The 26531-nt window shown below is 37.6% G+C and overlaps 23 non-coding genes across 23 annotated transcripts; all 23 read right to left on the bottom strand.

The window, feature by feature from the left end:
- Nucleotides 1–379: 379 nt before the first annotated feature.
- TRNAK-UUU (transfer RNA lysine (anticodon UUU)) lies at nucleotides 380–452 on the bottom strand. Its single transcript has one exon. It is a non-coding gene; the product is annotated as a tRNA-Lys (tRNA).
- Nucleotides 453–1028: 576 nt separating this feature from the next.
- Nucleotides 1029–1101, bottom strand: TRNAK-UUU (transfer RNA lysine (anticodon UUU)). Its single transcript has one exon. It is a non-coding gene; the product is annotated as a tRNA-Lys (tRNA).
- A 7197-nt stretch (nucleotides 1102–8298) lies between these two features.
- TRNAK-UUU (transfer RNA lysine (anticodon UUU)) lies at nucleotides 8299–8371 on the bottom strand. The gene has a single exon. It is a non-coding gene; the product is annotated as a tRNA-Lys (tRNA).
- A 1226-nt stretch (nucleotides 8372–9597) lies between these two features.
- TRNAK-UUU (transfer RNA lysine (anticodon UUU)) lies at nucleotides 9598–9670 on the bottom strand. Its single transcript has one exon. It is a non-coding gene; the product is annotated as a tRNA-Lys (tRNA).
- A 1232-nt stretch (nucleotides 9671–10902) lies between these two features.
- On the bottom strand, nucleotides 10903–10975 carry TRNAK-UUU (transfer RNA lysine (anticodon UUU)). Its single transcript has one exon. It is a non-coding gene; the product is annotated as a tRNA-Lys (tRNA).
- A 579-nt stretch (nucleotides 10976–11554) lies between these two features.
- On the bottom strand, nucleotides 11555–11627 carry TRNAK-UUU (transfer RNA lysine (anticodon UUU)). Its single transcript has one exon. It is a non-coding gene; the product is annotated as a tRNA-Lys (tRNA).
- Nucleotides 11628–12206: 579 nt separating this feature from the next.
- TRNAK-UUU (transfer RNA lysine (anticodon UUU)) lies at nucleotides 12207–12279 on the bottom strand. The gene has a single exon. It is a non-coding gene; the product is annotated as a tRNA-Lys (tRNA).
- A 579-nt stretch (nucleotides 12280–12858) lies between these two features.
- On the bottom strand, nucleotides 12859–12931 carry TRNAK-UUU (transfer RNA lysine (anticodon UUU)). Its single transcript has one exon. It is a non-coding gene; the product is annotated as a tRNA-Lys (tRNA).
- A 579-nt stretch (nucleotides 12932–13510) lies between these two features.
- On the bottom strand, nucleotides 13511–13583 carry TRNAK-UUU (transfer RNA lysine (anticodon UUU)). The gene has a single exon. It is a non-coding gene; the product is annotated as a tRNA-Lys (tRNA).
- A 1231-nt stretch (nucleotides 13584–14814) lies between these two features.
- On the bottom strand, nucleotides 14815–14887 carry TRNAK-UUU (transfer RNA lysine (anticodon UUU)). The gene has a single exon. It is a non-coding gene; the product is annotated as a tRNA-Lys (tRNA).
- Nucleotides 14888–16120: 1233 nt separating this feature from the next.
- TRNAK-UUU (transfer RNA lysine (anticodon UUU)) lies at nucleotides 16121–16193 on the bottom strand. The gene has a single exon. It is a non-coding gene; the product is annotated as a tRNA-Lys (tRNA).
- A 579-nt stretch (nucleotides 16194–16772) lies between these two features.
- Nucleotides 16773–16845, bottom strand: TRNAK-UUU (transfer RNA lysine (anticodon UUU)). Its single transcript has one exon. It is a non-coding gene; the product is annotated as a tRNA-Lys (tRNA).
- A 577-nt stretch (nucleotides 16846–17422) lies between these two features.
- On the bottom strand, nucleotides 17423–17495 carry TRNAK-UUU (transfer RNA lysine (anticodon UUU)). Its single transcript has one exon. It is a non-coding gene; the product is annotated as a tRNA-Lys (tRNA).
- Nucleotides 17496–18075: 580 nt separating this feature from the next.
- On the bottom strand, nucleotides 18076–18148 carry TRNAK-UUU (transfer RNA lysine (anticodon UUU)). Its single transcript has one exon. It is a non-coding gene; the product is annotated as a tRNA-Lys (tRNA).
- Nucleotides 18149–18725: 577 nt separating this feature from the next.
- Nucleotides 18726–18798, bottom strand: TRNAK-UUU (transfer RNA lysine (anticodon UUU)). The gene has a single exon. It is a non-coding gene; the product is annotated as a tRNA-Lys (tRNA).
- A 579-nt stretch (nucleotides 18799–19377) lies between these two features.
- TRNAK-UUU (transfer RNA lysine (anticodon UUU)) lies at nucleotides 19378–19450 on the bottom strand. The gene has a single exon. It is a non-coding gene; the product is annotated as a tRNA-Lys (tRNA).
- Nucleotides 19451–20021: 571 nt separating this feature from the next.
- On the bottom strand, nucleotides 20022–20094 carry TRNAK-UUU (transfer RNA lysine (anticodon UUU)). Its single transcript has one exon. It is a non-coding gene; the product is annotated as a tRNA-Lys (tRNA).
- A 580-nt stretch (nucleotides 20095–20674) lies between these two features.
- TRNAK-UUU (transfer RNA lysine (anticodon UUU)) lies at nucleotides 20675–20747 on the bottom strand. The gene has a single exon. It is a non-coding gene; the product is annotated as a tRNA-Lys (tRNA).
- Nucleotides 20748–21326: 579 nt separating this feature from the next.
- Nucleotides 21327–21399, bottom strand: TRNAK-UUU (transfer RNA lysine (anticodon UUU)). Its single transcript has one exon. It is a non-coding gene; the product is annotated as a tRNA-Lys (tRNA).
- A 579-nt stretch (nucleotides 21400–21978) lies between these two features.
- Nucleotides 21979–22051, bottom strand: TRNAK-UUU (transfer RNA lysine (anticodon UUU)). Its single transcript has one exon. It is a non-coding gene; the product is annotated as a tRNA-Lys (tRNA).
- Nucleotides 22052–23282: 1231 nt separating this feature from the next.
- TRNAK-UUU (transfer RNA lysine (anticodon UUU)) lies at nucleotides 23283–23355 on the bottom strand. Its single transcript has one exon. It is a non-coding gene; the product is annotated as a tRNA-Lys (tRNA).
- A 579-nt stretch (nucleotides 23356–23934) lies between these two features.
- Nucleotides 23935–24007, bottom strand: TRNAK-UUU (transfer RNA lysine (anticodon UUU)). The gene has a single exon. It is a non-coding gene; the product is annotated as a tRNA-Lys (tRNA).
- Nucleotides 24008–25890: 1883 nt separating this feature from the next.
- Nucleotides 25891–25963, bottom strand: TRNAK-UUU (transfer RNA lysine (anticodon UUU)). Its single transcript has one exon. It is a non-coding gene; the product is annotated as a tRNA-Lys (tRNA).
- Between the last annotated feature and the right edge of the window lie 568 nt (nucleotides 25964–26531).

Below are 26531 nucleotides of genomic sequence, written 5' to 3'. Positions count from 1 at the left end.
TCACCTCACTTCAATAATCACATTCAATTATTTTTGTCAAAGAGGTTTGATTTATTACTTGTCTAATTTAATCACTGTGTGCCTATCAAAGAAGGATGGATTTGAGTTCCTGATGAAATAAAGTCTTTAGAACTGACATGTAGCGATACTACTTTGTGATGATTATATTACTAGATGCCAATAATGTGTGCCTATTGAAGAGTGATAAAGTCCATTCTTAATATTCTAAAGAATCTTTCCAATCTATACACCTTCCCATTGAATAATGAACATAATCAGCATCAACAATTAAAAGATGGCTGCCTGCAGGAATGGATGATTTTAAACTCTGCAAAATTGTCCATTTCACAAACAAAAACACCATTGTTTAAAAGACACTCGCCTGAACAGGGACTTGAACCATGGACCCTCAGATTAAAAGTCTGATGCTCTACCGACTGAGCTATCCAGGCTCTGAGCACTGAAGTTGCCATATTGGAAACTGCTCGAAATATATAAAACATGACAATTTGCTGTGCAATTACAAAAAATGTGGAAAAATATATGTTACTGCAATCATGAACTGAAAGACTTGGCTTGTAGGGTCTCTTGATGAAATATATTTTAGTTTCCTCTGTGTTTAAGATGTAAATCCTTAGATGCTTAAAGTATCACCTCACTGCAATAATCACATTCAATTATTTTTGTCAAAGAGGTTTGATTTATTACTTGTCTAATTTAATCACTGTGTGCTATCAAAGAAGGATGGATTTGAGTTCCTGATGAAATAAAGTCTTTAGAACTGACATGTAGCGATACTACTTTGTGATGATTATATTACTAGATGCCAATAATGTGTGCCTATTGAAGAGTGATAAAGTCCATTCTTAATATTCTAAAGAATCTTTCCAATCTATACCCCTTCCCATTGAATAATGAAAATAATCCGCATCAACAATTAAAAGATGGCTGCCTGCAGGAATGGATGATTTTAAACTCTGCAAAATTGTCCATTTCACAAACAAAAAAACCATTGTTTAAAAGACACTCGCCTGAACAGGGACTTGAACCCTGGACCCTCAGATTAAAAGTCTGATGCTCTACCGACTGAGCTATCCAGGCTCTGAGTGCTGAAGTTGCCGTATTGGAAACTGCTCGAAATATATAAAACATGACAATTTGCTGTGCAATTACAAAAAATTTGAAAAAATATATGTGTTACTGCAATCAGGAACTGAAAGACTAGGCTTGTAGCGTCTCTTGATTAAATATATTTTAGTCTCCTCTGTGTTTAAGATTTAAATCCTTAGATGCTTAAAGTATCACCTCACTTCAATAATCACATTCAATTATTTTTGTCAAAGAGGTTTGATTTATTACTTGTCTAATTTAATCACTGTGTGCCTATCAAAGAAGGATGGATTTGAGTTCCTGATGAAATAAAGTCTTTAGAACTGACATGTAGCGATACTACTTTGTGATGATTATATTACTAGATGCCAATAATGTGTGCCTATTGAAGAGTGATAAAGTACATTCTTAATATTCTAAAGAATCTTTCCAATCTATACACCTTCCCATTGAATAATGAACATAATCAGCATCAACAATTAAAAGATGGCTGCCTCCTTTGGGACAGTGTGGAATCGCTACCTGTCCCCTGGAAACGGGACTGCTGTGTTAGATCCCCTGCCTTGCTGTATGACGGCGGCCATCTTGGATTCCACAGCCAGAAAGTAAGTGAAACAGTTCTCACAGTTTTCACACAAACTAGACACGCTGCCCACGATCCTCTCCCCTCATCCCATCACAGGGTCTGAGAACTTCTCCTACTAAGGCCCCCCTTGATTGGGAAGTACACCAGCGGGATATCTCTGCACCCCAGCCTTTTCCCCACACTCCAACACTGAAGGAGTTCAACTTAGCTACATACATAATAAGCACCCCTTTCAGTGGGGAGTCGGGGTCGACGCTCCAGTGAATACGTGCTGGCAATGCCAAACCCTACAGCCGGTCCCTAGACCACCTCAAGCCCTGTGGGGTTGGGGATCGCAGATCATCGACAGCCCCTGCCGTACCGCCCACGGGACGAGACTCCCTGCTCTCCCGGAATAACGGATTTGGGCATAACTCTGACCTACTTTGTTCCACCCCTATACTCTTAATCCTCCCACTCTACGATCCCGATGCCTTATATCTGCAAGACCTCTGCAATGTGAGTGCTCTCCAAATTGTGCACCGCCACTCATGTTCATCTGAATAACACGTACACACCACCAATGTGACTGAGTTCTCCTGTTTCACCACTATCAGCTGATTGGACCCACCCCTGAAGTACGTCTCTTTGTGCCTCCTACACGCGCTATTACCGACGAGAAATGGCTCCTAAAAAAAACAAGGAGATAATACCCCCCAAGGTCTCCTACTCCACTCAAAAGTCCCTCCAAATTTCCCCTCTACAAAATGTCTCCTCCCCCTCCGCCATGCCGGACCCCACGGGATCTAGTGTCCTAACTTCTGCTCTCTCAATGTCAGGTGTGGATTGCGAATCGGATGCCCCCCTAACTGTGAGATCCCTATGTCAGATTCTCTCCGCCTTCAAGTCTGAACTTTCTAAGGATCTGACCTCTGCCGTCCGCGAGGTCAAGACTGAACTGGTAGCATTGGGAGACAGAACAGACCATCTAGAACGTAAGATGGAAGAACTGGTCGCCTCCCACAATGACCTGCTTTCATCCCATGATCGTCAACAACAAGACCTGGACCAATTCAAATCCAAACTGGCAGATATGGAGGACAGGTCAAGGCGGAATAATATCAAAATTAGAGGCATCCCAGACTCAGTTACCATCTCAGAACTGGAATCCTACGCCACTGCCTTATTTAGGAAGCTTCTCCCAACGGCGGACACCTCGGAGCTCATGATCGACCGCATCCACCGACTCCCTAGACCCCGTACCGTTTCATCTGACCTCCCTAAAGACACCCTCCTTCGTGTTCATTTCTTCCCAGTTAAGGAGCGTATTATGAGGGCCGCTAGAGAATCCAAGAACTCCGATACTTTGGGGGGACTTCAGATATTTCAAGATTTCTCAGCTGCTACTATTGCAAAGAGACGTGCTTTTACCCCCATCACCCTGGCATTGAGGTCCCACGACATTCACTACCGCTGGGGATTCCCAGTTAAATTGATAGTCTCGTACGAAGATTCGACCTATATAATTTCCTCCCTAGATGCGGGGGTGAAGCTTTTGATGGACTGGGACATCTCTATCCCGAAGCCGCCTACCTCGATAAGAGCTACCACTGTCCGACAAGACTGGGCGCCCTCTTGAGCCACCGGACCGCCACATCGGGTCCTCTCAAAATTTACTCACTGACACCTCCGGATCACGGAGATTGTAGACCTCCTACCCCGTCTTGGGAAGATATAAGTACTTTTTCTGTTTTTCTTCCTCCAAAGGACATAATACGACTTATTACATGTTTTCCTCCTTGGTCTACAAGTTACAGGCTTACTCTTTCACATGTTGTTTAAATGTTGTTTCCTATTAAGGGGCGATGCTTTGCCCGCTGATTACTACCCACTAAATCCCTGTTGGTGCCCCATAACGCACCTCCCGGTTAATTAGTGAAATTTACACTAGATGTACGTGCTTTATTCTTGTTATATCAGTAATTATATTGGAGTGGCGGTGCATGTTCACCCAGCCCGCCTCCACCTTTTTCTGTACTACTGCAAACCCCCGAATCTTTTTCCCCTTCCCTGCAGTAGTCATGCAGGTCCAATATACCGGACCTTTTCTTTTTGATGTTTACCTCCTACTCCCCTGTTTTCAACCCAACCCATGCCATTCCCGCATGCTCCCTCCTCCCCTGAGCTCCAGACTTGATTCATTTCCCCGGTCACAACTGCCCATCAGTACTCGGTACAGGTACGCTACAGTAGATCAAGATAGATTCTTCTTTCTCATGTCTAACATATGTTTACAATGCTGAACCTTATATCTTTAAATGTCAAAGGACTGAACTCGCCCAATAAGCGTAGGCTGGCCCTCTCCTCCTTCCACCAGCAAAAAGCTGATGTTGTAGCACTACAAGAAACACACTTTTCTTCTGCTAACCCTCCCCTTTTTAAGAATAGTCACTTCCCTGTGGGATACTATGCCAATGGCCCATCCAAGAGGAATGGGGTAGCTATTCTTTTTAGCAAAAATGTCTCCTTTTCCCTACAGTCTCAACTTTCAGACAAAAATGGCCGTTATCTTATTCTCACTGGCCTCCTGGATGACAAGCCGGTTACCCTGGTATCCCTGTATGCACCTAACTCTAACCAGGTCCCCTTCCTACGGAAATTATTCCTCATTATACGCAATACACTAAAGGGTTCTCTGGTAGTCTTGGGTGACTATAACCTTGTTCTCGACCCTAAAATGGACAAGTCCCGCCAATTCTCCCAAACTGTACCCACTACCCTCTCTGGCCCCTCCCTGGCCTTTCGCAATCTGCTTGCGGAATTTGACCTTTATGATGTCTGGAGAACACATAACCCCTCGGGTCGGGAATACACATTCCACTCACTGGTCCACAACTCTTACTCTAGAATAGACTTGATCTTGTGTGATAAATGGTCTCTCCAGAGAACTAAAGACGTTGATATTCTACCAATTACATGGTCTGATCACGCCCCAGTTCTCTGGAAATGGAATCTCCAGGGTACTTATAACCCTCCCCTCCAATGGCGCTTATACCCTTACCTATTACATAACCATGTGTCTAAAAAAATAATCTCCGACTCCATTGACTCTTATTTAGCTACTAATTCCCCCCAAGATACTACCCCTATTAACCACTGGTGTGCTTTTAAAGCCGTTACCCGTGGAGCCGCAATCCAGGCTGGCGCTACCCTCAAAAAACAGGCCCACCAAATGCAGAAGACACTAGAAGCTGACCTGATAGACCTTGAAGCTAAGAATATAGCCCATCCCTCCAAAATCCTTAAAAACGAGATCTCTAATGTTCGTGGCCAGCTCCAAAAGTTGCTCCTCGCCCGCACCCAAGCGGCTCTTAACAGAATGCGCCACAAATTCTACCTTCTAGGCAATAAAGCTGGCAAAATGTTGGCACGGAAATTACGTGTTCAACAAGCCAGGAACAGGATTAAATGCATTTATTCTGCCACCAAACAAAAAATCTTGAACCCCAAAGATATAACGAATCAATTTGCAGAATATTACGCCAAATTATATAACTTAGCAACTGACCCTTCCACTCCCCAACCCACCCCCCCATCTATTTCTTCTTTCTTAGAAAACCTTTCTCTTCCTACTCTCACACAAGATCAGCTGTCTTCACTTAATGCCCCTTGGTCGACGGCTGAAATCTCCGCCGCTATTAAAGCCACCCCTAGGAATAAAGCCCCTGGCCCAGACGGCTTTGTTTCTGACTTCTATGCCACTTTTCATGACGTCCTCTCTCCCCACCTGACTGCGCTCTACAATACATTTTCAGATCACGGTTCCCTCCCCCCGGAACTCCTAGAAGCGCGAATTGTCACTATCCCTAAACCAGGAAAAGACCCCGCCTATGTACATAACTACCGTCCAATAGCACTACTCAATTGCGACATCAAATTCTATGCCAAAATGATTGCAACACGCATTAACAGATTCCTCCCATCGCTGATACACCCGGACCAGACTGGCTTCGTCCCTGGGAGGCAAGCGTCTGATAACACGCGCCGGGTCTTCAACCTAATAGACTCCATATCTGGGGACCAGGGCCTTCTCTTACTATCTCTAGATGCAGAGAAGGCCTTTGACAGATTAAATTGGTCATACATGCGTGAAACTCTCCTCAGATTCGGATTTAGAGATCGCATCCTAACCTCTATTCTAGCACTATACAGCTCTCCTACGGCCCGAGTGTTCAACGGAGGCTTCTTGTCCGACCCTTTCCCCATCACAAATGGCACCAGACAAGGTTGCCCCCTATCACCTCTAATTTTCGTCCTGTCAATTGAACCCCTAGCAACTAAAATACGAGAGAATCCCCACATCCCGGCACTCCAATTCGGTACGTCTTCCCATAAACTAAGCCTCTTCGCAGACGATGTCCTCCTCTTCATCTCTAACCCCACCACAACTCTTCCTGTCTTACACTCAGTCCTGGATGCCTATAGCCTCGCATCTTACTATAAACTTAACACTACCAAAACAGACGCCCTTCCCTTTAACCTATCTCACTCCATCTCTACACTCCAAACCTCCTTCCCGTATAACTGGCGGAAACACACAATAAAATACCTGGGTATCAACATCCCTGTCTCCATTACAGACGTCTTCTCTGTCAACCTCGCTCCGCTGATAGAGTCTTTGGAAGCACTTACGAAATCCTGGTCATCCTATGAGGTTTCATGGCTGGGACGTATGGCGGCATTTAAGATGTCCCTGCTACCCAAGCTAATGTACCTCTTTCGCACGATTCCATACCCCTTTCCGAAGAAGTACATCCAATCTTGCTCTTCTATCATGTCGAAATATATCTGGTCTTCTAAACCACCCTCGATGGCTCTCTCAAGAATGGTCCTGCCGAGAGCATATGGAGGCCTTAATATACCTAATATTCCCCTATACCAAGAAGCTTCTCTCCTGGCCCCCATTAAACATTACTTCACAGCCCACCCACACATCGGTTGGATGGAGCTGGAACAAATTCGAGCAAACCCAATCCCTTTAGCTGATCTTTTCCGCATCCCAAAATCGCTCCGACCTACTCACTTAAACCTCCTCCCCTCCACGCAGGCTTCACTACAAACCTGGGACAAATTATCGGCCTCCTTAATACCCCCTATTTCCCATATCCCCCAGATATCCATCACCACCCTAGCACTGATGATTCCCCATCTCAATCTAACTAAATGGAGACGAGCTGGGATACTATACTTAGGCGACCTACTCGATGGACTCTCTCTAAAACCCTTCTCCTCTCTCCAGTTGCAGTACTCTCTCCCACCCACAGAACTCTTCCACTATATGCAAGTGGCACACTGGTGGAGGACGATCCCTCCTACCTACTCAACGCTACACACAACTTCCTACTCCCTTTTTGCCCGCCTCTCCTTACCCGAATCCAAAGGCGACATAACATACTGGTACAACCTACGGATAACCCCTACTTCCCCTTCCAAGTCTAGCGCCCAATTAAAATGGGAACAGGACTTGGGAAGAACCCTATCCCCAAACGACTGGCGCCAAGTCTTCTTAACCTCGTACTCTATGTCCCAGTGTTTAAACCACACTGAAATGCATATAAAACTAGTAAACAGATTGTACCAGACCCCAGACCGAATTCATAAATTTTGGCCCTCCCATAGCAATAAGTGCTGGAGATTGTGCGGCTCGATAGGCCATATCTTCCATATATTCTGGACGTGCCCAAAGATCATTAATTACTGGTTAGAGGTATTTGATCTAATAAACAACGTTTTGTCAATTCAAATTACGCCAGACCCGACCCTAGCATTACTTCAAGTTGTCCCCCCCTCAGTCCCACCTCCGGCTAGATATGTCCTAGGCCACATCTTGATAGCCGCCCGTGCCAACCTGGCTCAAATGTGGAAACAACCCACATCCCCCACCCTGTTAAGAGTGATCCATAAGATGAACCACCACTTCCTCATGGAAACAGAATGTACCTCCTCATCTCTCAACTCTACTTCCCTCAAAACACGCTGGTCCCCGTGGCACCGCTATATCACCTCGACTGAAGGGTCTCATTACTCTCATAACCCCACCCCAACCCCTTCTAGTTCAACTGTCCAACCCGACAGGGCCTGAATCTATGTGATGCCGTCTACTACCGCTCTCTCCTATAACAGGGTGGTTCTATACCCCCCTTGCCTGTTGAGAGACGACCCCAGCTTTGATTCCCCTCAATGTCTTCTCCCAATCTACACCTGTTAGCTTTAACCTCTAGAACTAGATTATTATCCCCTTACAGCATTGTAATGATTTTCTGTGTGTCTTAACCTAACTGATGCATAATGTTTGTTCGGTACTGATGTACTACCCCCCCAATTTCAGTCTGGATGCCCATTCCCCCCCCCCCCCATACCTCTGTATCCCTTCCATATCTACCCTTGCAATGTAGTGTTGTATCACCCCCCTTTTTTTGTTCTGTACCCCATAAAAGTGATTCTGTTTTCTCAATAAAAAACTATTGATTCAAAAAAAGATGGCTGCCTGCAGGAATGGATGATTTTAAACTCTGCAAAATTGTCCATTTCACAAACAAAAACACCATTGTTTAAAAGACACTCGCCTGAACAGGGACTTGAACCATGGACCCTCAGATTAAAAGTCTGATGCTCTACCGACTGAGCTATCCAGGCTCTGAGCACTGAAGTTGCCATATTGGAAACTGCTCGAAATATATAAAACATGACAATTTGCTGTGCAATTACAAAAAATGTGGAAAAATATATGTTACTGCAATCATGAACTGAAAGACTTGGCTTGTAGGGTCTCTTGATGAAATATATTTTAGTTTCCTGTGTTTAAGATGTAAATCCTTAGATGCTTAAAGTATCACCTCACTTCAATAATCACATTCAATTATTTTTGTCAAAGAGGTTTGATTTATTACTTGTCTAATTTAATCACTGTGTGCTATCAAAGAAGGATGGATTTGAGTTCCTGATGAAATAAAGTCTTTAGAACTGACATGTAGCGATACTACTTTGTGATGATTATATTACTAGATGCCAATAATGTGTGCCTATTGAAGAGTGATAAAGTCCATTCTTAATATTCTAAAGAATCTTTCCAATCTATACCCCTTCCCATTGAATAATGAAAATAATCCGCATCAACAATTAAAAGATGGCTGCCTGCAGGAATGGATGATTTTAAACTCTGCAAAATTGTCCATTTCACAAACAAAAAAACCATTGTTTAAAAGACACGCGCCTGAACAGGGACTTGAACCCTGGACCCTCAGATTAAAAGTCTGATGTGCTACCGACTGAGCTATCCAGGCTCTGAGTGCTGCAGTTGCCATATTGGAAACTGCTCGAAATATATAAAACATGACAATTTGCTGTGCAATTACAAAAAATGTGAAAAAATATATGTGTTACTGCAATCAGGAACTGAAAGACTTGGCTTGTAGCGTCTCTTGATTAAATATATTTTAGTCTCCTCTGTGTTTAAGATTTAAATCCTTAGATGCTTAAAGTATCACCTCACTTCAATAATCACATTCAATTATTTTTGTCAAAGAGGTTTGATTTATTACTTGTCTAATTTAATCACTGTGTGCCTATCAAAGAAGGATGGATTTGAGTTCCTGATGAAATAAAGTCTTTAGAACTGACATGTAGTGACACTACTTTGTGATGATTATATTACTAGATGCCAATAATGTGTGCCTATTGAAGAGTGATAAAGTCCATTCTTAATATTCTAAAGAATCTTTCCAATCTGTACACCTTCCCATTGAATAATGAACATAATCAGCATCAACAATTAAAAGATGGCTAGCTGCAGGAATGGATGATTTTAAACTCTGCAAAATTGTCCATTTCACAAACAAAAACACCATTGTTTAAAAGACACTCGCCTGAACAGGGACTTGAACCCTGGACCCTCAGATTAAAAGTCTGATGCTCTACCGACTGAGCTATCCAGGCTCAGAGCGCTGAAGGTGCCATATTGGAAACTGCTCGAAATATATAAAACATGACAATTTGCTGTGTAATTACAAAAAATGTGGAAAAATGTATGTGTTACTGCAATCATGAACTGAAAGACTTGGCGTGTAGGGTCTCTTGATGAAATATATTTTTGTTTCCTTTGTGTTTAAGATGTAAATCCTTAGATGCTTAAAGTATCACCTCACTTCAATAATCACATTCAATTATTTTTGTCAAAGAGGTTTGATTTATTACTTGTCTAATTTAATCACTGTGTGCCTATCAAAGAAGGATGGATTTGAGTTCCTGTTGAAACAAAGTCTTTAGAACTGACATGTAGTGATACTACTTTGTGATGACTATATTACTAGATGCCAATAATGTGTGCCTATTGAAGAGTGATAAAGTCCATTCTTAATATTCTAAAGAATCTTTCCAATCTATACACCTTCCCATTGAATAATGAACATAATCAGCATCAACAATTAAAAGATGGCTGCCTGCAGGAATGGATGATTTTAAACTCTGCAAAATTGTCCATTTCACAAACAAAAACACCATTGTTTAAAAGACACTCGACTGAACAGGGACTTGAACCCTGGACCCTCTGATTAAAAGTCTGATGCTCTACCGACTGAGCTATCCAGGATCTGAGTGCTGAAGTTGCCATATTGGAAACTGCTCGAAATATATAAAACATGACAATTTGCTGTGCAATTGCAAAAAATGTGGAAAAATATATGTGTTACTGCAATCATGAACTGAAAGACTTGGCTTGTAGGGTCTCTTGATGAAATATATTTTAGTTTCCTCTGTGTTTAAGATGTAAATCCTTAGATGCTTTAAGTATCACCTCACTTCAATAATCACATTCAATTATTTTTGTCAAAGAGGTTTGATTTATTACTTGTCTAATTTAATCACTGTGTGCCTATGAAAGAAGGATGGATTTGAGTTCCTGATGAAAAAAAAGTTTTTAGAACTGACACGTAGTGATACTACTTTGTGATGACTATATTACTAGATGCCAATAATGTGTGCCTATTGAAGAGTGATAAAGTCCATTCTTAATATTCTAAAGAATCTTTCCAACCTATACCCCTTCCCATTGAATAATGAACATAATCAGCATCAACAATTAAAAGATGGCTGCCTGCAGGAATGGATGATTTTAAACTCTGCAAAATTGTCCATTTCACAAACAAAAACACCATTGTTTAAAAGACACTTGCCTGAACAGGGACTTGAACCCTGGACCCTCTGATTAAAAGTCTGATGCTCTACCGACTGAGCTATCCAGGTTCTGAGTGCTGAAGTTGCCATATTGGAAACTGCTCGAAATATATAAAACATGACAATTTACTGTGCAATTACAAAAAATGTGGAAAAATATATGTGTTACTGCAATCATGAACTGAAAGACTTGGCTTGTAGCGTCTCTTGATGAAATATATTTTAGTTTCCTCTGTGTTTAAGATGTAAATCCTTAGATGCTTAAAGTATCACCTCACTTCAATAATCACATTCAATTATTTTTGTCAAAGAGGTTTGATTTATTACTTGTCTAATTTAATCACTGTGTGCCTATCATAGAAGGATGGATTTGAGTTCCTGATTAAATAAAGTCTTTAGAACTGACATGTAGCGATACTACTTTGTGATGATTATATTACTAAATGCCAATAATGTGTGCCTATTGAAGAGTGATAAAGTCCATTCTTAATATTCTAAAGAATCTTTCCAATTTATACCCCTTCCCATTGAATAATGAACAATTTCCGCATCAGCAATTAAAAGATGGCTGCCTGCAGGAATGGATGATTTTAAACTCTGCAAAATTGTCCATTTCACAAACAAAAAAACCATTGTTTAAAAGACACTCGCCTGAACAGGGACTTGAACCCTGGACCCTCAGATTAAAAGTCTGATGCTCTACCGACTGAGCTATCCAGGCTCTGAGTGCTAAAGTTGCCGTATTGGAAACTGCTCGAAATATATAAAACATGACAATTTGCTGTGCAATTACAAAAAATGTGGAAAAATATATGTGTTACTGCAATCAGGAACTGAAAGACTTGGCTTGTAGCGTCTCTTGATTAAATATATTTTAGTCTCCTCTGTGTTTAAGATTTAAATCCTTAGATGCTTAAAGTATCACCTCACTTCAATAATCACATTCAATTATTTTTGTCAAAGAGGTTTGATTTATTACTTGTCTAATTTAATCACTGTGTGCCTATCAAAGAAGGATGGATTTGAGTTCCTGATGAAATAAAGTCTTTAGAACTGACATGTAGTGATACTACTTTGTGATGATTATATTACTAGATGCCAATAATGTGTGCCTATTGAAGAGTGATAAAGTCCATTCTTAATATTCTAAAGAATCTTTCCAATTTATACCCCATCCCATTGAATAATGAACATAATCCGCATCAACAATTAAAAGATGGCTGCCTGCAGGAATGGATGATTTTAAACTCTGCAAAATTGTCCATTTCACAAACAAAAAAACCATTGTTTGAAAGACACTCGCCTGAGCAGGGACTTGAACCCTGGACCCTCAGATTAAAAGTCTGATGCTCTACCGACTGAGCTATCCAGGCTCTGAGTGCTGAAGGTGCCATATTGGAAACTGCTCGAAATATATAAAACATGACAATTTGCTGTGTAATTACAAAAAATGTGGAAAAATTTATGTGTTACTGCAATCATGAACTGAAAGACTTGGCGTGTAGGGTCTCTTGATGAAATATATTTTAGTTTCCTTTGTGTTTAAGATGTAAATCCTTAGATGCTTAAAGTATCACCTCACTTCAATAATCACATTCAATTATTTTTGTCAAAGAGGTTTGATTTATTACTTGTCTAATTTAATCACTGTGTGCCTATCAAAGAAGGATGGATTTGAGTTCCTGTTGAAACAAAGTCTTTAGAACTGACATGTAGTGATACTACTTTGTGATGACTATATTACTAGATGCCAATAATGTGTGCCTATTGAAGAGTGATAAAGTCCATTCTTAATATTCTAAAGAATCTTTCCAATCTATACACCTTCCCATTGAATAATGAACATAATCAGCATCAACAATTAAAAGATGGCTGCCTGCAGGAATGGATGATTTTAAACTCTGCAAAATTGTCCATGTCACAAACAAAAACACCATTGTTTAAAAGACACTCGCCTGAACAGGGACTTGAACCCTGGACCCTCAGATTAAAAGTCTGATGCTCTACCGACTGAGCTATCCAAGATCTGAGTGCTGAAGTTGCCATATTGGAAACTGCTCGAAATATATAAAACATGACAATTTGCTGTGCAATTGCAAAAAATGTGGAAAAATATATGTGTTACTGCAATCATGATCTGAAAGACTTGGCTTGTAGGGTCTCTTGATGAAATATATTTTAGTTTCCTCTGTGTTTAAGATGTAAATCCTTAGATGCTTTAAGTATCACCTCACTTCAATAATCACATTCAATTATTTTTGTCAAAGAGGTTTGATTTATTACTTGTCTAATTTAATCACTGTGTGCCTATCAAAGAAGGATGGATTTGAGTTCCTGATGAAACAAAGTTTTTAGAACTGACATGTAGTGATACTACTTTGTGATGACTATATTACTAGATGCCAATAATATGTGCCTATTGAAGAGTGATAAAGTCCATTCTTAATATTCTAAAGAATCTCTCCAATCTATACACCTTCCCATTGAATAATGAACATAATCAGCATCAACAATTAAAAGATGGCTGCCTGCAGGAATGGATGATTTTAAACTCTGCAAAATTGTCCATTTCACAAACAAAAACACCATTGTTTAAAAGACACTTGCCTGAACAGGGACTTGAACCCTGGACCCTCTGATTAAAAGTCTGATGCTCTACCAACTGAGCTATCCAGGTTCTGAGTGCTAAAGTTGCCATATTGGAAACTGCTCGAAATATATAAAACATGACAATTTACTGTGCAATTACAAAAAATGTGGAAAAATATATGTGTTACTGCAATCATGAACTGAAAGACTTGGCTTGTAGCGTCTCTTGATGAAATATATTTTAGTTTCCTCTGTGTTTAAGATGTAAATCCTTAGATGCTTTAAGTATCACCTCACTTCAATAATCACATTCAATTATTTTTGTCAAAGAGGTTTGATTTATTACTTGTCTAATTTAATCACTGTGTGCCTATCAAAGAAGGATGGATTTGAGTTCCTGATGAAATAAAGTCTTTAGAACTGACATGTAGTGATACTACTTTGTGATGATTATATTACTAGATGCCAATAATGTGTGCCTATTGAAGAGTGATAAAGTCCATTCTTAATATTCTAAAGAATCTTTCCAATCTGTACACCTTCCCATTGAATAATGAACATAATCAGCATCAACAATTAAAAGATGGCTAGCTGCAGGAATGGATGATTTTAAACTCTGCAAAATTGTCCATTTCACAAACAAAAACACCATTGTTTAAAAGACACTCGCCTGAACAGGGACTTAAATCCCGGACCCTCAGATTAAAAGCCTGATGCTCTACCGACTGAGCTATTCAGGCTCTGAGTGCTGAAGTTGCCATATTGGAAACTGCTCGAAATATATAAAACATGACAATTTGCTGTGTAATTACAAAAAATGTGGAAAAATATATGTGTTACTGCAATCATGAACTGAAAGACTTGGCTTGTAGGGTTTCTTGATGAAATATATTTTAGTTTCCTCTGTGTTTAAGATGTAAATCCTTAGATGCTTAAAGTATCACCTCACTTCAATAATCACATTCAATTATTTTTGTCAAAGAGGTTTGATTTATTACTTGTCTAATTTAATCACTGTGTGCCTATCAAAGAAGGATGGATTTGAGTTCCTGATGAAACAAAGTTTTTAGAACTGACATGTAGTGATACTACTTTGTGATGACTATATTACTAGATGCCAATAATGTGTGCCTATTGAAGAGTGATAAAGTCCATTCTTAATATTCTAAAGAATCTTTCCAACCTATACCCCTTCCCATTGAATAATGAACATAATCAGCATCAACAATTAAAAGATGGCTGCCTGCTGGAATGGATGATTTTAAACTCTGCAAAATTGTCCATTTCACAAACAAAAACACCATTGTTTAAAAGACACTCGCCTGAACAGGGACTTGAACCCTGGACCCTCAGATTAAAAGTCTGATGCTCTACCGACTGAGCTATCCAGGATCTGAGTGCTGAAGTTGCCGTATTAGAAACTGCTCGAAATATATAAAACATGACAATTTGCTGTGTAATTACAAAAAATGTGGAAAAATATATGTGTTACTGCAATCATGAACTGAAAGACTTGGCTTGTAGGGTCTCTTGATGAAATATATTTTAGTTTCCTCTGTGTTTAAGATGTAAATCCTTAGATGCTTAAAGTATCACCTCACTTCAATAATCACATTCAATTATTTTTGTCAAAGAGGTTTGATTTATTACTTGTCTAATTTAATCACTGTGTGCCTATCAAAGAAGGATGGATTTGAGTTCTTGATGAAATAAAGTCTTTAGAACTGACATGTAGCGATACTACTTTGTGATGATTATATTACTAGATGCCAATAATGTGTGTCTATTGAACAGTGATCAAGTCCATTCTTAATATTCTAAAGAATCTTTCCAATATGTACACCTTCCCATTGAATAATGAACATAATCAGCATCAACAATTAAAAGATGGCTGCCTGCAGGAATGGATGATTTTAAACTCTGCAAAATTGTCCATTTCACAAGCAAAAACACCATTGTTTAAAAGACACTCGCCTGAACAGGAACTTGAACCCTGGACCCTCAGATTAAAAGTCTGATGCTCTACCGACTGAGCTATCCAGGATCTGAGCACTGAAGTTGCCATATTGGAAACTGCTCGAAAAATATATAAAACATGACAATTTGCTGTGTAATTACAAAAAATGTGGAAAAATATATGTGTTACTGCAATCATGAACTAAAAGACTTGGCTTGTAGCGTCTCTTGATGAAATATATTTTAGTTTCCTCTGTGTTTAAGATGTAAATGCTTAGATGCTTTAAGTATCACCTCACTTCAATAATCACATTCAATTATTTTTGTCAAAGAGGTTTGATTTATTACTTGTCTAATTTAATCACTGTGTGCCTATCAAAGAAGGATGGATTTGAGTTCCTGATTAAATAAAGTCTTTAGAACTGACATGTAGCGATACTACTTTGTGATGATTATATTACTAGATGCCAATAATGTGTGCCTATTGAAGAGTGATAAAGTCCATTCTTAATATTCTAAAGAATCTTTCCAATCTATACCCCTTCCCATTGAATAATGAACATAATCCGCATCAACAATTAAAAGATGGCTGCCTGCAGGAATGGATGATTTTAAACTCTGCAAAATTGTCCATTTCACAAACAAAAACACCATTGTTTAAAAGACACTCACCTGAACAGGGACTTGAACCCTGGACCCTCAGATTAAAAGTCTGATGCTCTACCGACTGAGCTATCCAGGCTCTGAGTGCTGAAGTTGCCATATTGGAAACTGCTCGAAATATATAAAACATGACAATTTGCTGTGCAATTACAAAAAATGTGGAAAAATATATGTGTTACTGCAATCATGAACTGAAAGACTTGGCTTGTAGCGTCTCTTGATGAAATATATTTTAGTTTACTCTGTGTTTAAGATGTAAATCCTTAGATGCTTAAAGTATCACCTTACTTCAATAATCACATTCAATTATTTTTGTCAAAGAGGTTTGATTTATTACTTGTCTAATTTAATCACTGTGTGCCTATCAAAGAAGGATGGATTTGAGTTCCTGATGAAATAAAGTCTTTAGAACTGACATGTAGCGATACTACTTTGTGATGATTATATTACTAGATGCCAATAATGTGTGCCTATTGAAGAGTGATAAAGTCCATTCTTAATATTCTAAAGAATCTTTCCAATCTATACCCCTTCCCATTGATTAATGAAAATAATCCGCATCAACAATTAAAAGATGGCTGCCTGCAGGAATGGATGATTTTAAACTCTGCAAAATTGTCCATTTCACAAACAAAAAAACCATTGTTTAAAAGACACTCGCCTGAACAGGGACTTGAACCCTGGACCCTCAGATTAAAAGTCTGATGCTCTACCGACTGAGCTATCCAGGCTCTGAGTGCTGAACTTGCCGTATTGGAAACTGCTCGAAATATATAAAACATGACAATTTGCTGTGTAATTACAAAAAATGTGGAAAAATATGTGTTACTGCAATCATGAACTGAAAGACTTGGCTTGTAGGGTCTCTTGATGAAATATATTTTAGTTTCCTCTGTGTTTAAGATGTAAATCCTTAGATGCTTAAAGTATCACCTCACTTCAATAATCACATTCAATTATTTTTGTCAAAGAGGTTTGATTTATTACTTGTCTAAATTAATCACTGTGTGCCTATCAAAGAAGGATGGATTTGAGTTCCTGATGAAACAAAGTCTTTAGAACTGACATGTAGTGATACTACTTTGTGATGACTATATTACTAGATGCCAATAATGTGTGCCTATTGAAGAGTGATAAAGTCCATTCTTAATATTCTAAAGAATCTTTCCAATCTATACACCTTCCCATTGAATAATGAACATAATCAGCATCAACAATTAAAAGATGGCTGCCTGCAGGAATGGATGATTTTAAACTCTGCAAAATTGTCCATTTCACAAACAAAAAAACCATTGTTTAAAAGACACTCGCCTGAACAGGGACTTGAACCCTGGACCCTCAGATTAAAAGTCTGATGCTCTACCGACTGAGCTATCCAGGCTCTGAGCACTGAAGTTGCCATATTGGAAACTGCTCGAAATATATAAAACATGACAATTTGCTGTGCAATTACAAAAAATGTGGAAAAATATATGTGTTACTGCAATCATGAACTGAAAGACTTGGCTTGTAGGGTCTCTTGATGAAATATATTTTAGTTTCCTCTGTGTTTAAGATGTAAATCCTTAGATGCTTAAAGTATCACCTCACTTCAATAATCACATTCAATTATTTTTGTCAAAGAGGTTTGATTTATTACTTGTCTAATTTAATCACTGTGTGCCTATCAAAGAAGGATGGATTTGAGTTCCTGATGATATAAAGTCTTTAGAACTGACATGTAGCGATACTACTTTGTGATGATTATATTACTAGATGCCAATAATGTGTGCCTATTGAAGAGTGATAAAGTCCATTCTTAATATTCTAAAGAATCTTTCCAATCTATACCCCTTCCCATTGAATAATGAAAATAATCTGCATCAACAATTAAAAGATGGCTGCCTGCAGGAATGGATGATTTTAAACTCTGCAAAATTGTCCATTTTACAAACAAAAAAAAACATTGTTTAAAAGACACTCGCCTGAACAGGAACTTGAACCCTGGACCCTCAGATTAAAAGTCTGATGCTCTACCGACTGAGCTATCCAGGCTCTGAGTGCTGAACTTGCCGTATTGGAAACTGCTCGAAATATATAAAACATGACAATTTGCTGTGCAATTACAAAAAATGTGGAAAAATATGTGTTACTGCAATCAGGAACTGAAAGACTTGGCTTGTAGCGTCTCTTGATTAAATATATTTTAGTCTCCTCTGTGTTTAAGATTTAAATCCTTAGATGCTTAAAGTATCACCTCACTTCAATAATCACATTCAATTATTTTTGTCAAAGAGGTTTGATTTATTACTTGTCTAATTTAATCACTGTGTGCCTATCAAAGAAGGATGGATTTGAGTTCCTGATTAAATAAAGGCTTTAGAACTGACATGTTGCGATACTACTTTGTGATGATTATATTACTAGATGCCAATAATGTGTGTCTATTGAAGAGTGATCAAGTACATTCTTAATATTCTAAAGAATCTTTCCAATATGTACACCTTCCCATTGAATAATGAACATAATCAGCATCAACAATTAAAAGATGGCTGCCTGCAGGAATGGATGATTTTAAACTCTGCAAAATTGTCCATTTCACAAACAAAAACACCATTGTTTAAAAGACACTCGCCTGAACAGGGACTTGAACCCTGGACCCTCAGATTAAAAGTCTGATGCTCTACCGACTGAGCTATCCAGGCTCTGAGCACTGAAGTTGCCATATTGGAAACTGCTCGAAATATATAAAACATGACAATTTGCTGTGCAATTACAAAAAATGTGGAAAAATATATGTGTTACTGCAATCATGAACTGAAAGACTTGGCTTGTAGGGTCTCTTGATGAAATATATTTTAGTTTCCTCTGTGTTTAAGATGTAAATCCTTAGATGCTTAAAGTATCACCTCACTTCAATAATCACATTCAATTATTTTTGTCAAAGAGGTTTGATTTATTACTTGTCTAATTTAATCACTGTGTGCCTATCAAAGAAGGATGGATTTGAGTTCCTGATTAAATAAAGTCTTTAGAACTGACATGTTGCGATACTACTTTGTGATGATTATATTACTAGATGCCAATAATGTATGTCTATTGAAGAGTGATCAAGTACATTCTTAATATTCTAAAGAATCTTTCCAATATGTACACCTTCCCATTGAATAATGAACATAATCAGCATCAACAATTAAAAGATGGCTGCCTGCAGGAATGGATGATTTTAAACTCTGCAAAATTGTCCATTTCACAAACAAAAACACCATTGTTTAAAAGACACTCGCTTGAACAGGGACTTGAACCCTGGACCCTCAGATTAAAAGTCTGATGCTCTACTGACTGAGCTATCCAGGCTCTGAGTGCTGAAGTTGCCATATTGGAAACTGCTCAAAATATATAAAACATTTGCTGTGTAATTACAAAAAATGTGGAAAAATATGTGTTACTGCAATCATGAACTGAAAGACTTGGCTTGTAGGGTCTCTTGATGAAATATATTTTAGTTTCCTCTGTGTTTAAGATGTAAATCCTTAGATGCTTAAAGTATCACCTCACTTCAATAATCACATTCAATTATTTTTGTCAAAGAGGTTTGATTTATTAGTTGTCTAAATTAATCACTGTGTGCCTATCAAAGAAGGATGGATTTGAGTTCCTGATGAAACAAAGTCTTTAGAACTGACATGTAGTGATACTACTTTGTGATGACTATATTACTAGATGCCAATAATGTGTGCCTATTGAAGAGTGATAAAGTCCATTCTTAATATTCTAAAGAATCTTTCCAATCTATACACCTTCCCATTGAATAATGAACATAATCAGCATCAACAATTAAAAGATGGCTGCCTGCAGGAATGGATGATTTTAAACTCTGCAAAATTGTCCATTTCACAAACAAAAAAACCATTGTTTAAAAGACACTCGCCTGAACAGGGACTTGAACCCTGGACCCTCAGATTAAAAGTCTGATGCTCTACTGACTGAGCTATCCAGGCTCTGAGCACTGAATTTGCCATATTGGAAACTGCTCGAAATATATAAAACATGACAATTTGCTGTGCAATTACAAAAAATGTGGAAAAATATATGTGTTACTGCAATCATGAACTGAAAGACTTGGCTTGTAGGGTCTCTTGATGAAATGTATTTTAGTTTCCTCTGTGTTTAAGATGTAAATCCTTAGATGCTTAAAGTATCACCTCACTTCAATAATCACATTCAATTATTTTTGTCAAAGAGGTTTGATTTATTACTTGTCTAATTTAATCACTGTGTGCCTATCAAAGAAGGATGGATTTGAGTTCCTGATGAAATAAAGTCTTTAGAACTGACATGTAGCGATACTACTTTGTGATGATTATATTACTAGATGCCAATAATGTGTGCCTATTGAAGAGTGATAAAGTCCATTCTTAATATTCTAAAGAATCTTTCCAATCTATACACCTTCCCATTGAATAATGAAAATAATCCGCATCAACAATTAAAAGATGACTGCCTGCAGGAATGGATGATTTTAAACTCTGCAAAATTGTCCATTTCACAAACAAAAAAAAACATTGTTTAAAAGACACTCGCCTGAACAGGGATTTGAACCCTGGACCCTCAGATTAAAAGTCTGATGCTCTACCGACTGAGCTATCCAGGCTCTGAGTGCTGAACTTGCCGTATTGGAAACTGCTCGAAATATATAAAACATGACAATTTGCTGTGCAATTACAAAAAATGTGGAAAAATATATGTGTTACTGCAATCAGGAACTGAAAGACTTGGCTTGTAGTGTCTCTTGATTAAATATATTTTAGTCTCCTCTGTGTTTAAGATTTAAATCCTTAGATGCTTAAAGTATCACCTCACTTCAATAATCACATTCAATTATTTTTGTCAAAGAGGTTTGATTTATTACTTGTCTAATTTAATCACTGTGTGCCTATCAAAGAAGGATGGATTTGAGTTCCTGATTAAAAAAAGTCTTTAGAACTGACATGTAGCGATACTACTTTGTGATGATTATATTACTAGATGCCAATAATGTGTGTCTATTGAAGAGTGATCAAGTCCATTCTTAATATTCTAAAGAATCTTTCCAATATGTACACCTTCCCATTGAATAATGAACATAATCAGCATCAACAATTAAAAGATGGCTGCCTGCAGGAATGGATGATTTTAAACTCTGCAAAATTGTCCATTTCACAAACAAAAACACCATTGTTTAAAAGACACTCACCTGAACAGGGACTTGAACCCTGGATACTCAGAATAAAAGTCTGATGCTCTACCGACTGAGCTATCCAGGCTCTGAGTGCTGAAGTTGCCATATTGGAAACTGCTCGAAATATATAAAACATGACAATTTGCTGTGCAATTACAAAAAATGTGGAAAAATATATGTGTTACTGCAATCATGAACTGAAAGACTTGGCTTGTAGCGTCTCTTGATGAAATATATTTTAGTTTACTCTGTGTTTAAGATGTAAATCCTTAGATGCTTAAAGTATCACCTCACTTCAATAATCACATTCAATTATTTTTGTCAAAGAGGTTTGATTTATTACTTGTCTAATTTAATCACTGTGTGCCTATCAAAGAAGGATGGATTTGAGTTCCTGATGAAATAAAGTCTTTAGAACTGACATGTAGCGATACTACTTTGTGATGATTATATTACTAGATGCCAATAATGTGTGTCTATTGAAGAGTGATCAAGTCCATTCTTAATATTCTAAAGAATCTTTCCAATATGTACACCTTCCCATTGAATAATGAACATAATCAGCATCAACAATTAAAAGATGGCTGCCTGCAGGAATGGATGATTTTAAACTCTGCAAAATTGTCCATTTCACAAACAAAAACACCATTGTTTAAAAGACACTCGCCTGAACAGGGACTTGAACCCTGGACCCTCAGATTAAAAGTCTGATGCTCTACCGACTGAGCTATCCAGGCTCTGAGTGCTGAACTTGCAGTATTGGAAACTGCTCGAAATATATAAAACATGACAATTTGCTGTGTAATTACAAAAAATGTGGAAAAATATATGTGTTACTGCAATCATGAACTGAAAGACTTTGCTTGTAGGGTCTCTTGATGAAATATATTTTAGTTTCCTCTGTGTTTAAGATGTAAATCCTTAGATGCTTAAAGTATCACCTCACTTCAATAATCACATTCAATTATTTTTGTCAAAGAGGTTTGATTTATTACTTGTCTAAATTAATCACTGTGTGCCTATCAAAGAAGGATGGATTTGAGTTCCTGATGAAACAAAGTCTTTAGAACTGACATGTAGTGATACTACTTTGTGATGACTATATTACTAGATGCCAATAATGTGTGCCTATTGAAGAGTGATAAAGTCCATTCTTAATATTCTAAAGAATCTTTCCAATCTATACTCCTTCCCATTGAATAATGAACATAATCAGCATCAACAATTAAAAGATGGCTGCCTGCAGGAATGGATGATTTTAAACTCTGCAAAATTGTCCATTTCCCAAACAAAAACACCATTGTTTAAAAGACACTCGCCTGAACAGGGACTTGAATCATGGACCCTCAGATTAAAAGTCTGATGCTCTACCGACTGAGCTATCCAGGCTCTGAGTGCTGAACTTGCCGTATTGGAAACTGCTCGAAATATATAAAACATGACAATTTGCTGTGCAATTACAAAAAATGTGGAAAATTATATGTGTTACTGCAATCAGGAACTGAAAGACTTGGCTTGTAGCGTCTCTTGATTAAATATATTTTAGTCTCCTCTGTGTTTAAGATTTAAATCCTTAGATGCTTAAAGTATCACCTCACTTCAATAATCACATTCAATTATTTTTGTCAAAGAGGTTTGATTTATTACTTGTCTAATTTAATCACTGTGTGCCTATCAAAGAAGGATGGATTTGAGTTCCTGATGAAATAAAGTCTTTAGAACTGACATGTAGCGATACTACTTTGTGATGATTATATTACTAGATGCCAATAATGTGTGCCTATTGAAGAGTGATAAAGTCCATTCTTAATATTCTAAAGAATCTTTCCAATCTATACCCCTTCCCATTGAATAATGAAAATAATCCGCATCAACAATTAAAAGATGGCTGCCTGCAGGAATGGATGATTTTAAACTCTGCAAAATTGTCCATTTCACAAACAAAAAAACCATTGTTTAAAAGACACTCGCCTGAACAGGGACTTGAACCCTGGACCCTCAGATTAAAAGTCTGATGCTCTACCGACTGAGCTATCCAGGCTCTGAGTGCTGAACTTGCCGTATTGGAAACTGCTCGAAATATATAAAACATGACAATTTGCTGTGCAATTACAAAAAATGTGGAAAAATATATGTGTTACTGCAATCAGGAACTGAAAGACTTGGCTTGTAGCGTCTCTTGATTAAATATAGTTTAGTCTCCTCTGTGTTTAAGATTTAAATCCTTAGATGCTTAAAGTATCACCTCACTTCAATAATCACATTCAATTATTTTTGTCAAAGAGGTTTGATTTATTACTTGTCTAATTTAATCACTGTGTGCCTATCAAAGAAGGATGGATTTGAGTTCCTGATGAAATAAAGTCTTTAGAACTGACATGTAGCGATACTACTTTGTGATGATTATATTACTAGATGCCAATAATGTGTGTCTATTGAAGAGTGATCAAGTCCATTCTTAATATTCTAAAGAATCTTTCCAATATGTACACCTTCCCATTGAATAATGAACATAATCAGCATCAACAATTAAAAGATGGCTGCCTGCAGGAATGGATGATTTTAAACTCTGCAAAATTGTCCATTTCCCAAACAAAAACACCATTGTTTAAAAGACACTCGCCTGAACAGGGACTTGAACCATGGACCCTCAGATTAAAAGTCTGATGCTCTACCGACTGAGCTATCCAGGCTCTGAGTGCTGAACTTGCCGTATTGGAAACTGCTCGAAATATATAAAACATGACAATTTGCTGTGCAATTACAAAAAATGTGGAAAATTATATGTGTTACTGCAATCAGGAACTGAAAGACTTGGCTTGTAGCGTCTCTTGATTAAATATATTTTAGTCTCCTTTGTGTTTAAGATTTAAATCCTTAGATGCTTAAAGTATCACCTCACTTCAATAATCACATTCAATTATTTTTGTCAAAGAGGTTTGATTTATTACTTGTCTAATTTAATCACTGTGTGCCTATCAAAGAAGGATGGATTTGAGTTCCTGATGAAATAAAGTCTTTAGAACTGACATGTAGCGATACTACTTTGTGATGATTATATTACTAGATGCCAATAATGTGTGCCTATTGAAGAGTGATAAAGTCCATTCTTAATATTCTAAAGAATCTTTCCAATCTATACCCCTTCCCATTGAATAATGAAAATAATCCGCATCAACAATTAAAAGATGGCTGCCTGCAGGAATGGATGATTTTAAACTCTGCAAAATTGTCCATTTCATAAACAAAAAAACCATTGTTTAAAAGACACTCGCCTGAACAGGTACTTGAACCCTGGACCCTCAGATTAAAAGTCTGATGCTCTACCAACTGAGCTATCCAGGATCTGAGTGCTGAAGTTGCCGTATTGGAAACTGCTCGAAATATATAAAACATGACAATTTGCTGTGCAATTACAAAAAATGTGGAAAAATATATGTGATACTGCAATCAGGAACTGAAAGACTTGGCTTGTAGCGTCTCTTGATTAAATATAGTTTAGTCTCCTCTGTGTTTAAGATTTAAATCCTTAGATGCTTAAAGTATCACCTCACTTCAATAATCACATTCAATTATTTTTGTCAAAGAGGTTTGATTTATTACTTTTCTAAATTAATCACTGTGTGCCTATCAAAGAAGGATGGATTTGAGTTCCTGATGAAACAAAGTCTTTAGAACTGACATGTAGTGATACTACTTTGTGATGACTATATTACTAGATGCCAATAATGTGTGCCTATTGAAGAGTGATAAAGTCCATTCTTAATATTCTAAAGAATCTTTCCAATCTATACTCCTTCCCATTGAATAATGAACATAATCAGCATCAACAATTAAAAGATGGCTGCCTGCAGGAATGGATGATTTTAAACTCTGCAAAATTGTCCATTTCCCAAACAAAAACACCATTGTTTAAAAGACACTCGCCTGAACAGGGACTTGAATCATGGACCCTCAGATTAAAAGTCTGATGCTCTACTGACTGAGCTATCCAGGCTCTGAGTGCTGAACTTGCCGTATTGGAAACTGCTCGAAATATATAAAACATGACAATTTGCTGTGCAATTACAAAAAATGTGGAAAAATATATGTGTTACTGCAATCATGAACTGAAAGACTTGGCTTGTAGCGTCTATTGATGAAATATATTTTAGTTTCCTCTGTGTTTAAGATGTAAATCCTTAGATGCTTTAAGTATCACCTCACTTCAATAATCACATTCAATTATTTTTGTCAAAGAGGTTTGATTTATTACTTGTCTAATTTAATCACTGTGTGCCTATCAAAGAAGGATGGATTTGAGTTCCTGATGAAATAAAGTCTTTAGAACTGACATGTAGCGATACTACTTTGTGATGATTATATTACTAGATGCCAATAATGTGTGCCTATTGAAGAGTGATAAAGTCCATTCTTAATATTCTAAAGAATCTTTCCAATCTATACACCTTCCCATTGAATAATGAACATAATCAGCATCAACAATTAAAAGATGGCTGCCTGCAGGAATGGATGATTTTAAACTCTGCAAAATTGTTTATTTCACAAACAAAAACACCATTGTTTAAAAGACACTCGCCTGAACAGGGACTTGAACCATGGACCCTCAGATTAAAAGTCTGATGCTCTACCGACTGAGCTATCCAGGCTCTGAGCACTGAAGTTGCCATATTGGAAACTGCTCGAAATATATAAAACATGAAAATTTGCTGTGCAATTACAAAAAATGTGGAAAAATATATGTGTTACTGCAATCATGAACTGAAAGACTTGGCTTGTAGGGTCTCTTGATGAAATATATTTTAGTTTCCTCTGTGTTTAAGATGTAAATCCTTAGATGCTTAAAGTATCACCTCACTTCAATAATCACATTCAATTATTTTTGTCAAAGAGGTTTGATTTATTACTTGTCTAAATTAATCACTGTGTGCCTATCAAAGAAGGATGGATTTGAGTTCCTGATGAAACAAAGTCTTTAGAACTGACATGTAGTGATACTACTTTGTGATGACTATATTACTAGATGCCAATAATGTGTGCCTATTGAAGAGTGATAAAGTCCATTCTTAATATTCTAAAGAATCTTTCCAATCTATACCCCTTCCCATTGAATAATGAAAATAATCCGCATCAACAATTAAAAGATGGCTGCCTGCAGGAATGGATGATTTTAAACTGTGCAAAATTGTCCATTTCACAAACAAAAACAATATTGTT

This window comes from Pseudophryne corroboree, chromosome 1, assembly GCF_028390025.1.
Source record: "Pseudophryne corroboree isolate aPseCor3 chromosome 1, aPseCor3.hap2, whole genome shotgun sequence".
NCBI lineage: Eukaryota > Metazoa > Chordata > Amphibia > Anura > Myobatrachidae > Pseudophryne > Pseudophryne corroboree.
This window is presented reverse-complemented; position numbering and strand designations above follow the sequence as displayed.